Raw genomic sequence first — 10,662 nt, 5'->3', positions numbered from 1 at the left:
GACCACCAAAATGGGGAAAGTGCAACCCTTTTATTGCAACTGATAACTTGATCATAACATTTTGTTTTGCCAGTAGGACCTAATTATCTTACTCAGTTTCGACTGATGCACGAATCTTCGTTATACATTTGAAATGTTTTAATTGGTTCGTTCATTCAAAAACAATGCATTTTTATTAAACAACTACGACCCATTCGTCTACACAAGATCATGACTCCTTTGGGAGTAGTGCCAAGACCACCAAGGTTGAAAAATAGTGATATGGAATAAAATATGAGGTCCAACTCTGTGAGATCCTCAGTTGTTAAATTAGTGATTTGTGATGAGGAAGAGAAAATGATGGGATTCGCCTTAAGTAATCCATTAGTAGCGCTCATCTTGTTCACAATTAGCGGAATTTGTGTAAATCGAATAATCTAAAACTAAATAGCACATGACAATGAGTCTAAACAATTGAACAGATAACAAGAAAAATATTTAAAACTTACTTTGAAAGATGGACCTGTAGAAGAGATCTCGGCAGGGATGGGAGTTGCAGTTGATACCTTAAAGCTATTTTTTTTAATTAAAGGTTCATATGGATTATTTGTTTATATATTTGAAATTAATCATTAACAAAAAAACTAAACATAAACACATCCCCTCCAAATCCCACAGCATGATATGGATAATTAAACAAATCCACACACACCAAAAAAAAATAAAATAATTACATTAACCTAAGAAGAGATTTAAAAAAAGAAGATAATCAAAACATCAAACACCCTGTTAATACTGACTTAACATTTAACTCCTTCTGCCGTTCCCCTGAAAATCGTGTTTGTCAGTTTATAATCTAGAATGTGAAATCGAAAACTTAGAGGAAAAACAGATAGCGGATTTTACCAAGTCGTGAATCAGGTTTATCAGGTTTATCAGTTCCATTGGGTGAAATCTAATGATCCAGATTTATCGACTTCATTGTTTCGCTGATAACACCGGATCTCGTTTGTCAGTGATCTACAAAATCTCTTAATTTCTAAAACTCATGATTTCAAAATCTAACGAAAATGCGTGATGGGGGAAGTGAGAAAAAAGCACATTAAGTGACTTCATTTTCTTGCACAAATTCAAAAAAACCTTGTATTACACAGAATTGATTTTAAGAACTAAGTTTTTAGCTTTCGGATGTTATTAAAAAAAAATTCTTTTGCAAAATGAAGATTTTCTTAAGCTTCTTTTATGAAAGAACAATATTATTATCAAACCAAACAGCTTTCAAATGGGGATAAATCCATTTATTTAGACAGTGAAAAAAAGGTACATAAGTCCAGATATTTCGGTCACATATCCAGCGACCGTCTTCAGTAGAAATACTAAAATAATAAAATTGAAACTAGCATATTTATACACAAAAAAATAAAATAACTTTTTGGGTCATTCACAAAATAATGAACTTCCGGATTATTCACTAGATTCTCTTTGATCGTAGTGGAATGGCATAGGCATAGCGACTAAAGATACTGATTGCCACTAGAATATATTTGTAGGGGGCATTGTGACGCCGTTGAACTGCGTCTAAAGTTAAAAGATCCATTTGCATTATATGCAGAGGGGAAAAGGCTTTAGTTTGTCGATATTGTTTACTGCGAAGCCTGTGATTCCGATGCAGTGTGTAACTCGATTCATTTTCTAGATACTCTTTTGCATTTTTCAATGTGGTGGTGGTGGTGCCGGAGACAGCTTTGGAAAGCGTTTTGGGGGAACTTAAACTTCTCACTTCGCCAATATTTTCATAGACACCTTTCAAAACTTCATCCATGTTGAGCGTAGACACGTAGTGTAATGTCCACTCCCCTTTTGCTCACTGGCGGGCAAGTCAATTCGTCTTCACTTTTGACTAGCAGCCACAGGTATTGTAAAATCAGTGATGATGCTAGTATCTTCAAATGTTGAATCTTTCTCTTTTTTAAAAGGTGTTGTAGGTGGACTATATTCTCTAACGTTCTTTAGAATTTGCTTATTGCTAATAATACTTTTTGGAAAGTTTGATACAAAGAGAAAGGTTTATAGATTATCATCAAAGGATAAGAGTCCTTTACGATTTGTCACCATATCACAAATTAAATAAACTAGATTACAACCTTTCCCATGGATTATAATTAGTTTCCCTGTGCTTTCGACTTGAACTTGATCGCCAGTTTCCAACATGAGATAAGATAATACTCTTTTACTCTGTTTTTGATAGGTGAGTGGCAATAGGTTTCCAATTTTCAATACAATCGAATTCAATTCCTTCTCCTTTGATTGTGCAGAATCTTGAGGAGATGTTTCCTGTTTAGAGGGATCAGTGGCGAGTCTCTCACGATAAGGTGTATGCTTGTCCACGCGTTGCAAAGCGTCTTGAAGTAAAATCAGTTTTTTATCGTATGCGATATTATCGCCATTCATTACTTTCTTTCAAGTTTCCTCAAAAATGTTCCATGAGCGAGAAGATATGCGTAATGGATGTCACTGTCAATTGGATTCTCCTTCGCACTAGAAAGAACCTCTTCAAATTCGTGCACTTATTGGCAGTAAAAGTGTGAAAAAGCTACCACCCGCCTGAAGGAGTCGTGTTGGTTATATATTTTTAAAATTGTATTTTCAAGAACAGGCGCGTTAAGTTTAAAGATGTTTCTTCTCCGGTTGTCTAGCACATCAATACCGTGGTGCATAAACCTAGGTTAAGATACTAAGTAGTTAAGGTAGTAGAAGAATGCAGTCAGTGTCAACACCGTGGTCGATTTGGGCATCACTAAGCAGCGGTGTCGAGTCGCTAACGTTAAACAATAAAGGGCGTTGCTCTTTTAGCTTCTTCAGTGTCATAATGTCGACTAATAGCCTTTTCTACTGTTCACCGGTGGATATACTGTAATTTCATTGTTGAAAATGTCGGTGACTAGACGTAGATCTTCGGGTGTGCTCTGATTAAGATCCAGCAAAATATAACCGTTGGGCTTGCTTGTCGCGTGTGTTTCCGCTTAAACAATATTTTTAGGGGCGCGAGTTTTTTTCGTATTTTGTATTTTTAGGAGGTATCTAGATAACCGCACAACTCGATAGATAATATAGACGGTGCAATTCAAAGCAAGGGTTCACATACATTTGCTCTGATGAAACAGATTGTGTAGAAATAGGGTTATGGAAATCTGTTCATGATGGGAGCGAACAGTGAACAGTTGTAGCATTTCCTGTGAGAACTGTTCAATGGATTCAGCCAAATCATCAATAATCAGCCACGAGTTCGATTCAATACTATTGAAAACATCAAGTCCCCGGATGAATTGTATTGGTATGGTTGTGGCAATAGCTTTTATTTTATCATAGGACTCCTGCCAAATACTATAGGAATAGTAGATTTTTTTCAGTTTGGCCAAAAACTTTTTATTGAAATGTATAATTATTCTAGCGACAAGCGTTGTTTTCCCCGAACTGGACGGACCAAAAAGGAATAATCTGAAGGGTGTTTTAAATTGATACTTGCTGCTGTTGGGTGGGTAATATTATAACTACAACTATCTCTAAATCGTTTTTACACAATGACTAAATAGCAATAATTTCCCCATAGATCTATCTATTCAAGAACCAAAAAAAACAATATTACATGGTAATATTTATTTCGGCAATGCATGAAAACAAATATTTGTGCAGTCAACATGAACTGCACAACGATAAAAATAACACTTGTTCAACGTGATAAAATTTCGGGGTCAAAAAGAAAACTCTATTTGTTCAACATGAAGACAGGGCAATGATAGCAATTTATTAATAAGAACGTTTTGTCTTTAAAAACTATTTTATTTACAACACTATATGTTCAACAGCAAGCACTTGTTGCACATCATCAACACATGCATGTACAACACTTTTGTCTTTAAACACTGTTGCGTACAACACTTTTTTGGACAACAAAATACACAACCGGGGACTAGTAGCACAGTTGAACTTGATTATGGTGAATTTAAAGGTGGGTTCCCCCCACCCCCCCGGGGACCACGGGGCCGAAGGCCGGCCGGCCGCGGGCGGGACCCCCCCCCCCCCCGGGGGGGGCGCGGGAAGGGACCCCCCCCTCCCCCCGGGAGCCGCGGTGGAAAAAGAATAGGTATCATCACTGCTACAGGTTATTGGATGGGTTAGTGGTGATGGTTAGTGCTTGGGACAGATTAGCTGGTTAGATTAATTTATGAAAGGTTAAGTGGTGGTTAGTTCGGATTAGGTTAATTTATCCAGACCAAGTTGATTGTGATAGTCTACGCATTCAACTCGATCCGAAATACGGTAGTGGCCATGGGGTAGAACAGTCAAACCATTCTCGAGCACATAGACCTTGTCGGATATACATGACATTGCATTTTTTTCTACTCTCACAGAATAATTTCTAGATTCTAGAAAGCGAATTGCAAGCACTTTTGCTCTTGGCACTAGTCTACTTTCTACATGGTCTCCGTACACACTCATGTTGAAATTGCTCTGTAAAAAGTGTTTAGGCACCCCTTTACACGCCTTCTTTTCATCCCCACTATGTGTTTCAACGCAATAGACTTTGGGGCCCGGGAACACCCCCCGGGATATCAAATCACTCCCCTTCTCTGATTTTAATTTTAATAATTGGCTAAGGGCTTGAAGTTTCAACGAATCGGGGTAGACAGACGGATTCCAGTTGGTGAAATCCCTCCGTGAGCTGATTTGCACCCCATTTTCTAAATCACCCAAAAAATCTTAAGTCCCATTTACCTTTAACAGCAGAGAATCTGTATCCCCATAGTAAATTTGAACCTCCCCCTTTCGGTGACAGTTCATAGCTCAAACCGCTTACAGAACCGATAACATGGGCTTTTTGGAATGTCACATGAATTAAATAATGTCAGTAAGAGACTATGTCAATGCCCCAGGCTACTTTTATATGGTTCGAAGTACCCAGCCAATCTCAAAACACGTGACTGCGTGACAAGTAGAATTTGCACGCCGATGAGCCCACTTGCGAAGGTCAGTCACAACGTCGCAGCGAGATTTGTTACGTACGCTTTCACACATTTTGCCAAACGCTGAATTTAGAATGAGCTTATACATTTCCTTCTCCACCTTTGAATTTGCCCTAGAGCGTTTATCGACAAAGGTGTCGATAAACATTTTCAAGTAGGGTCGCTGATTGAACTGCAGGACCCTGTGTATTTTGGTGATTTTGAAACCATTGCTCACCATCCAGTGCAAAAGCACATGGTGAACAACGATATTCTCCTTAGGGTCCAAATCAGCAATCAGTTTCTGTTTAGAGGGAGTCCAGTCTATCCCCATATCCTCAACCAATGAACGACTGTAGGGGCTCAAAGAGTCCCTGCTCACGGGCCGATTGATACAGGGAAAGACAAAATCTTTGACGGAGTCGTGAAGCGCCAGCGGAATTTGACCGTCAATTTCAAAGAACCATCTTTGTGGCCCATTGTCCTGGACTGTGTTAATGTCGGGGAACTCACAAGGATTCTCAAGCCATTTATAGCTCCCATACGGCAAAGAGTAGTGTGCATTGCCGAGGGGTACAATGAGCTCATGTCCAGGAACCCTGCATTTGACTTTGAACCGGTGTTTTGTCCGCTTGGATCGGTTGATTAGACGCGATCCCCATGACAAACATACCCACCCCACATTGAACGCTCTACAAAAAGGTGTTGATCTAGGTCGGTGATTAGACCTATTTCCTCCCTTCTAATTTTTAAAATTAAATCCATTACTAAATGGGGTGTAGAAAAATAATAACCTATATCTAACCCGAACTCTGAATAGATTTGGTCTGTATTCTTACAGACTATATCCAACAGAGTTAGAACGTCACTGGCCAAGTACAGTCTACAATAATCCCACCCATTTTTACAATCCCCCTTGGACCACACCGTCTTGGCAAACTCGTACTCCTCAACTGTGCATTCACTGCTGGTCAGTGAATTGTAAAAAGCTTCAATTGGAGGTAGTTTCACCTCGCTTAATTAAGCGTCAGAGCAGTAATAATAGTATGCGTATATACCTTTGCAGGTCAACAGGTCATACATTTCACTGTCTGGAAAGTGATGTTTAAGCAAGGGAAAGCTATCAAAATTGTCGCTTTTTTGCACATGAATCAAATGACTCACTTCCTTGGTTAAAAAACTACAAGACTATAAGAAACTGATTTGAGTACAAAACATATGCTCATGATAATCTACCTTCAAGGTCAGTTCGAGAAGCAATAACTTCTCGGCCGATTTGGGACGGATCTTATAGGTACATGAACTCTTTACACATGTACACTCTACTCCCCCTCCCACCCTGTGCATACGTGCCCGTGTCGGTAAAATAAATTTTAAATCATAATTAGAGTTGTGAATAAAAACAGGGATAAAAAACTGCTGGCTAACATTTAAATTACACGATTGATGCGCAACCCCCCAAAAATTACTACCCCCCGAGGATATTTCCTGCCACAAATGGTCATGATCTCTAACTTTTCCCTGCCCCCCTCGTGTGCCTGTAGTCCCCGGATCCCCCGCTACACACTCCCCCGTACCAAACCCACCTATTTTTTGATTTTTAATCGCGAGACGCTCCTCTGCAGACAACACTAGTGGATAATGCGTATTTCTCAAGCGAGAAATAGCACCCTTAGCCGTGCCAATCAGTTTAGCCAATGCCTTGACCATGCACTCGTCCCCCTCATCCCCTGTCTCTACTATTTCTAACAACTGCCTGGTGTTAGAACTGTTTCTTTGTGCATGGGCGTAGGACACTGCAATGACCTAATGTTTTTTGACTCGGTGTGGAAATTGGGGATTATTCACCCCCACCAGCTTAGCTTCAGAGTCCAAAAATATTCTTTTGCACTGGAGGAGGGTTTTCTGAAAATTTTTAAAATGTAGAATTGCCCTATCCCCTGAAACGGTTTCCACTGTCTGGTAACCGTGACGGCTACAATACCTCATATGACCCCGTAGTTGTATATCAGTCCAGTCTCTAGAGAGGCATGTCGGACAGTACAAACGTTGCTCCCGTCCCGTGGTTCCCTCCCCCAGACCTCAACTCAAGTCCGGGCTATGGTTAAAATTTACGAATGCGTTCGGTTGACTAGGCGGTGTAGATAGCAACCAAACCCAGTGTTTAACCAAACCGACTAAGGGGCCCCTTACGAGGAATACCACCCCTTTCTTCTTAGAGCAAGTCCCATCATAAAATTCTGTTTCTTATTGTACCACAGTAACGCCGATGTTTAAGTGAGCATTAGCCCTTTCAAAATTGTCAATGGATCTTAGCGTTACTGGGTATTTTCCTTCTAAGCATGAGAAATCTACAACTGAGAAACTGGACCCGTCCTTCCCATGTACAGCCCAGTGATCTAAATTCTTCTTGGTAGCGTCCCGAGCTAGAGGCTCGAATGCTGATATGAGGAAAGCACATTGGAAACACATATGATCTTTTTCAAAACAGATCCACTTGACACCCGGACACACTTCTAGATATTAATTAGAATTTTAAACTAGTGATTTCTCCCCACCCTCTCTGAAAATAATATATTTATTTATTGTAAATATGTAAACGCAAAAATTTTAAACAAATAGAACTAGAGAGCCACTACTATTATCGTTAAAGTTATCGATATGTTTTATAATTTTAGCTACCCAATCTAAGAAAGCTCCCTCAAAATTTTCCAAATTTGAATAAACCAAACGCATCTCGGACTGTATATAATGATAATAAACCTCGCTTTTCCCCTCATTTAAATAGAAAACCTTTAGAACAATAGAGGCCTTAATTGAATCCCTACCCAACAATTGAATTTGATTCTCCAGAAGTGCACGGATTTTGTATATATATGCATGCACAATTTTTACAGGGTCGTAAACTAAATTTCCCGCCATAAGTGAATTAAAAGGATCACCAAACGTTGCAGTGTAAACAACTATATTATTTAAAATTCTATTGGACAGCTGAAAGTCTGGGAGAGTTGTACCCTCCTCCCCCTCTTGTATATTACCCCCTCCCCCCAGCTGTTAAACAATAACTGGCGAATGCTCCACTTCAGTTGTTCGAAGTGGAGTCGTTAGGGTATAGGGGGGTGGTGGGGGGGGGTTCCCTGTAAAATCATCTAAAATTTGCAATGTGTTTGGACTCAAGTCTACCAGCTCAACTGCGCTATAATCAACATTTAAAAAATCACCTAAAAAGTCGTCAATATTAAAGGGTACTTCAATGCTATCGTCCCATAGTAAATTGTCCTGAATCTCCACTGGTGGTGTTAGAATTGGTTCTTCCCCTTCTTCACTGGATGGCGAGTAGGGGACCAATGCTCGTCAGATCTATAAATGAAAAAAATAGCTTATTTTCAAAGTGTTCAATCATCCCTACTGCTTTTAAAATTTGAATTATTATTTTAAGTCAAAGCCAGCGTTTAGTAGTAGTAGTAGTAGCAGTATGAGCATAGTAGCATTTGGTTAATTCAACTGAAAGAAAATCCAACTTAATATAAGTTATTTACAATCTAAAATGCCGTTTTACATGGAAGGCTGCAATTTGATTTTGTTCAAAAAATAGCTTATTTTCAAAGTGTTAAAAAAATTATTTTTTCGACGCTTTTCGGAGCCACAGCGCATCCCTGTGGCGCTTCTCGGGGCCCGTATCGCTTCCCGCGATGCTTCTCGAGCCCGTGGCGCTTCCCTGACCCGTGGCGCTTCTTGGACCCGCATCGCTTCCCCCGGTGCTTCCCGGACCCACCGGCTCCACGGCTCCCTGGCATTTACATAATGTCCGCCAAAAACCATATTGTTAGACTACATAAGTCCAAGTTTCTCTCTAATTCCTTTCTACAGGTTCGGTGAACTCCTCATTAGCTCACAATTATTGTAGGCCACCGCGCGAGTGGTTGAAATGAAAAGCCTGAACTTCAGACGAGGAAACAGTACAATTAAATGCTGTAAACCGTTAACTCAGTATATTGTCAACAATGTTTCCCCATCACTAAAATATTGGCAAGGGTTTGTAAGATTGAAAGTTATTTTAAAATATCCTTGCGCAAATTACGGGATCCATATGTGACAGATAGATAAATGGGAATAATCTCTCAGTCCCCTTCTCTTAAAACTTTGTGATATTCAATTGTGAAAAATATTGGATTTTGAGTTTCAAATGGTGAGCATTAATTGAAATTACCCATGAAAAATATTCGCTTATGAGATAGCGACGAAGAGATAGGGGGAATGCATAGAAAATAGCAAAGATTAGAAAAAATAGCATTTTGAGTTTCAAAGGCAGTGATTATTAATAGAAATTAGCTAAAAATATTCGTTTATGAGATAGCGAAGAGATAGCAAAGATTAGAAAAGAGTGGTATCTTTGCAAAAAAAAAATTACATTTAGATATGTAATATGAGGTTAATATCTCACAGAGATAAGTTTATATTGGGATTGAAAAAGAAAAAAACATTGGAAGAAATAGAAAGGTAGGAAAAAATGCTCACATTTGCATAATTCGTCTGGGCTTGGGTGTCCGAAGGACCTGGTAGTGCGTGTTGGAGGGCGGGTGGGGCGGCAGCGCTATGTTCTTGCGCGGCTGGGCCGGCTATTTCACGATCTTGCATAGATGAGCCGGCAGGGTTCACCATATTATAAGAAGCCGCCCATTCTCTTTTCGGTTTTTGACCGGACTGTATGGTGGCTGGCAGTGATGGCTGCACTTGGGCCGGCAACACTTGTTTTGGGGTTGGGCCAGCATACTTAATAATGGATGGTCTTGGCTCATCCACTCTCGCTTTCTTAGCGGGTGACGGCGACAAGCATTCTTCACAATTGGCCTTAAAAAGAAGAGAAAAAATTAGTATCAAAATAATTTCTCCCTTTTTAAAGAAAGAAAGTTAGTACCCTCATCCATATAATTTTGTTTAGAAAAGCATTTTATCTCTTTTCAGTAAAGCAAAAAGTAAAAATTTCGCGAGAAATATATTAGGCTTAGAAATCAAACGTTTTTATTAGACAATCAGTAGTCTATAGCCATAGGATAGGAATCATTGTTTCTATTTTTACCATTTAGAAAAATATTAAATTTTCCGGTCTATAGGCTTTAAATTAGATCGTTAACCCATCGACCTGTAGGCCAATATTTTGCAAACATAGGTTAAAATGCTATTCAATTTATACATAATATTAGCTTCATGCAACTCACAAAGACTTTTCTAGCCCTGCACTGTTTGTTTTCATCTTACACTGATGGGGGTAGAATTGAAGGTATTGCCCTCCCCCTTTACATAATTTACTGACAACGAAGCTGTTAGAAGCACTGTATTGCCCCCTCCCCCCTTTCACATCATGTTCTAAATATATTGTTTAAATTAATTTTAAAAAAATCTATTTCACCGGCTCTCTGACAAATACAAGGTTACGAAACTCGCTTATGAGATAGCAATCTCTTTTTGCTTAAAACTGTTTTAATTTGACAGAAGAATAGTTCCATTGACTTGACCGCGTTTGTAAACAAAACCGGAAAAAGGGTGACAGCTAATTATAGGCATCACATTAGAGTCTTGTGTCAAAACCAGAGCGGGTTAATAGCAACAGTGACGGAAGTCAGTAGACACTTTAAATCACATTAGAGAAAGGAATACAATAGAGAAAAGTCAACGAAAG

At 39.2% G+C, this 10,662-nt stretch overlaps 1 long non-coding RNA gene across 1 annotated transcript in view; it reads left to right on the top strand.

The window, feature by feature from the left end:
* LOC148944128 (uncharacterized) overlaps positions 1–10,662 on the top strand; it is a 60,172-nt gene that overhangs the window by 23,016 nt on the left and 26,494 nt on the right. The gene's annotated exons all lie outside the window — the stretch shown is intronic.

This window comes from Artemia sp. Qi Xiang Cuo, chromosome 14 (genome assembly GCF_049724085.1).
Source record: "Artemia sp. Qi Xiang Cuo chromosome 14, ASM4972408v1, whole genome shotgun sequence".
Classification (NCBI taxonomy): Eukaryota; Metazoa; Arthropoda; class Branchiopoda; order Anostraca; family Artemiidae; genus Artemia; species Artemia sp. Qi Xiang Cuo.
This window is presented reverse-complemented; position numbering and strand designations above follow the sequence as displayed.